At 37.9% G+C, this 4,300-nt stretch overlaps 1 protein-coding gene across 1 annotated transcript in view; it reads right to left on the bottom strand.

Moving 5' to 3' along the window:
* Positions 1-4,300, bottom strand: part of syk (spleen tyrosine kinase) — a 37,272-nt gene that overhangs the window by 32,105 nt on the left and 867 nt on the right. The window lies entirely within an intron of this gene.

Here is a 4,300-nt window from a genome sequence, read left to right as displayed (position 1 = left end):
GGGGGTGCTTCATCCCGACATTTAAAAAAATAACTGAAATAACTGAAAAGTATTTTATTTAGTCCTTCTCCATTTGACCAATCATAAACATGCCACATTCAAATAATCATAGTTTATTTATATCTGATTGGCTGGTCTGGTGGACAGGAGGAGAGCAGTTACTTCACTATCACTTCACTTCATCACTCAGTTACTTACACTCTGGTTACCAGCCTACTTCACTCACACTCAGTGAGAACAGCTGGTTTTATTTTTAGTTAATCCATGAGATTTAATGTCTGGATCTGATTTATTTGGCTACTTGCAAATTGTGTTTTTTGTGATTATTTATTGTTTTTATTGTTGATTATTATTATTATTTGTGATCACCTTCTAGACGCAGAGGTTTAAGATTAAATACATTATGGGCTTATGTATTATTAGATTCTATGGCTTCAGTTTTAGAGAGCATTAAACAGTGCATGTTATAGTTTACAGTCTTAAAGAACACTCATAGAGAACCCCAGTGATGAGTCTTGAAGTCTGGCAGTTAGTGACCAATCAACATCTCTTAATTTGAAGCAGTGTAGGACTGGGCCTGGCTACGCCTGCGGGAGGAATCCAGTTTAGTCACTAAAGCTAATTAGAAAAAGTTCAAAGTCAAAGTCAAACTTCTTTGTAAAAAGAATGATCAGATTGACACTTTACATGTCTTATGAAATTATAACAAAATATAAAAGTCGCATGTCAGCTGTTTGGTAAAAGACTAAAATACCCCACTATTCAGCTGGAACATAAACTTTGGTTTTGTAAACAATAACAGCTTAATTATGGCTGTGGTGATTCATGATTGTGGAGGTTTATCCATGAGGATGTCGCTGTGTGAGCACTGAGAAACACCCACCTTTGGCTTTTGCACATGAACTACACAAAGGTCAGGTGTGTGGTGCTGTCTGCTGGATGAATGCATTACCTGGGTATGACTTCACAATGGTCAGGATGAAAGAGAGAGAAGCAAAGGTAAAAATACATTTCCTCTTGTGGCCCAAAATCATTTGTAGTTTCAGTTGTTAAAAACACAAAATGACAAGAAAGTAACTGGACTATTTGAATCACTGCGCACATATGAATGTAGTTAAACTGCTAGTTTATTGTGTAGTTCACTGCTCCCAAACACTCTGTGAATTATATGATAAAGCAAAAGGTGAATTAAGTATAATAATAGTATATAATAGTATGATTAATACAAGTGAGTAAGAAACATGATAATAAATGTGTGTGAACAGGTAAAGTCAGATCAATAAATGAATGTGCGGCTGTTTCTTGAACAAAATGCAAAGCTGAGTCAGGATATTGATCCTAGTTCTGTACAGTCCCGTCTTTAACCAACAGGTGCCGACACAGCAAGAAGATACAAGATACAATTTCTCTATGAAACATACTGATGGTTTCATTTCTTCACACTGATGAAACATGACCTGAACATCCTCTCTGTTACAACAGCGATGAAGTCAGTGATCTCCATCTGTTGTTCATGTCACATGTTTTTTCTTTTCCGAACTCTGAAATATTTCCTGGGTTTTGTTTACCTGCCTGCAACGATCTCTGACTTGTTTTTTTGTCCAAAGCCTTCTTAACTTCTTCTTTTAGAGTCCACACAACTCGGTACGAAGTGTTTCACCTTGTCTTCACACACTGTGACTGTCTGCTCAGTCTGTTTTTTTAGGACATAGAGCACCAACGCTATGTACAGCACATTGTGGCTTCTAAATGAGTGCTAATGGGAATATGACCCTGTCAGAATAACTTAATTGTTAAATTTGTGCCAATTTTTTATTACAAAAATACACTGTACAAATCCTCATCCCTCCAAAAAACTACAAATCCCAGTCAGGAATAAAGAGTAACCTATTTTTAAACATATAAACTTCTACAATAATGCCCTCTAGTGATGAAAGTGTGGAAAACATGTAACTGTCAAATGTATGTGGACTTGATTTTAATACCAAAAATGAGGTGAAGTCTGTCAGTAAGAAATAAGGTAGTCACTTCTTTTTAAACAGAACAATTAATTAATTAAGTAATTATAGTGATATTATATAACTATCTGATCCCTCCTTATTCATCTTCCTTGAACAAAAACTAAACAGAGGGAAACAAAATAAAAAAGGGAAGCACGTGAGATCATTTACTGTAAAAATCAAGTGGGAATTAAACTATAGAATCAGAGCCATGAGAGAATGAAATAACGAAATCATTACCTAACATAAAAATAAATTGATATGACAGAATATTTGATAGTAAGGCCAGGAACAAACTGGCCAGAACATCTTGGTTTTCATGCGCCCATGTTCACGGTTAGAGCGTTGCATGATCTAGAGATTTGCCGTCTCGCCTATTTTTAATGCTTGACGCGTCTCCCAGTAAAAATAGACCGAGAAAATACCTGTTGATGTCTTATTCACGTCATAGCAGCAATATCATATAAAACTATGCCTGGACTGAATCTGAATAAAATACAGACATGAACAAATATAAATATATTTTTTAACCATTTTAGCAGCTGCATGTGGAAAAAAAATCTGAAATTAATTTATAATCAAAAGAAAGTCAACATTCAAGTAGCCTGCAAACTCTATGTAGGGAAATCAAGCGGGCAGCCAGTGTGAACATACACATGTGTATGTGTGTGTGTGTGTGTGTGCAGTGTGGATTCTTCCATCCATGCATTGCTATTAACTACTTCTCTTGACTCTTGGGATATAAAATAAATTGGTCTAAAAATAAGGCTCTTCCCCAACACCATAAGCTACTGTCCCAAAACTTTATTCCAGGCAGGGAACTTCAGATAGTCGGACCGGCGTATTGGGCATCTTGGGGTCTTATTCACACCCAACCAGTCAGACATTATAAAGGTAAATATAGAACATTTACTTGAGAAATTCAAACTAGACAAGAGCACCCCTTCAACCTCTCTCTGTGGGCAAAGGCTAATGTATTATATATTAATGTCACCCCCAAGTTCAACTACAATTTGCAACCGCCGCTGGTGACAGTCCCACCAAAGTGTTACCACGGGGTTGATCGCTTGTGCAGCCTCTTTCTTTGGAGAGGTAGATGGGTGCTGGGACGCACATTAAAAACTACAAAGCAGGGTGGAGCAGGGAGGCGTAGGGAGGCGTAGGGATACCGAACCTACACATGTACCTTTCTGACTTTAACTTCACCTTCCAGAGCGCTCACCCCCATGGTTCAGTGTAGAAGCATGTGCCTATCTTTCTGCCTCTCTGCCCCCAAGTCTTCAGTCTCCTCCTGTTCTGTCCTGCCTTGAGGGTATTTGGAAGAAATACAACCCACAACCTCTGGTATACGGTACAACTGCGTATTGGCAAATCTTCTCTCTATGGGAAAGAATGGGTGCGGAAAGGTATTACAACACTTGTGTACCTCTACACAGAGCAGGACTTAGAATCCTTGGGCAACTTGCAGGACTAGTTTAAGTTGCACAAACAATAATACTGGCGGTAAGTGCAAATTCATAGTTTGCTGAAATCAATTTTTAAAAACCCTGCTGTTCCCCTTGTTCATTACGGTAGGGGTCATGAACTATCACTTTACTTCTCTATGTTTTCTGAAAACACAACTAAACATGGAACATGGAACATATCTTTGAATTATATTTACAGAAAATAATGGGTCGGCATCCTATGTAATTTTAAGTGCATGAGGTTAATTCAGTTCAGGATTATTGAACGAATGTATTGGAGGCCTAGATTGAACAGAGCTAAGGTTAAGGGTGACTCCTGGTGCTGGAAGCGCCGTGACGAAGGTTTATTCATGTCCTGTGGTTTTGCCTGAAAGCACGGGACCTCTGGGGGTCAGTTCTTTGTCAGGATTGTATCCAGAGAATTACTGGTAATTTAAGTTGTAATATGTAACTTTTCCACATTAAAATGTATAAAAATGACTGGACCTATGATATATATTGAGTATTGATTATTATCATCCCCAATTCTCAAACCAGAGAAATCTGTGATTTCAATCATGGTAACGGTACATGTCATTTGGTCACTTGTCAATGACATCATGTCCTCTATGATCAAGTGTCAGTGTTGTGGTTGTCTGCTAGAGGACCCGTCCATCCTGAAAGACACAATTCCTCCTATATTTACATCGACTGGGTGAAGACCATTCTCATGCTGGGTAGGACACTTCTTGTCTTTTAATGGAAATTAGAAGTCACTGACTTCTGGGCAGAATAGAATGGTATTATTTGAAATGGGAATAAGTTCCTCTCTATATTAAAGACAAATTTAAGTCT

The sequence above is a fragment of the Seriola lalandi genome, unplaced genomic scaffold (genome assembly GCF_002814215.2).
Source record: "Seriola lalandi dorsalis isolate HSWRI2012SDOR001 ecotype SW California unplaced genomic scaffold, Sedor1 jcf7180002054939, whole genome shotgun sequence".
Lineage (NCBI taxonomy): Eukaryota > Metazoa > Chordata > Actinopteri > Carangiformes > Carangidae > Seriola > Seriola lalandi.
Note: the sequence above shows the minus strand (reverse complement) of the source record. Positions and strands in the feature narration are given on the sequence as shown.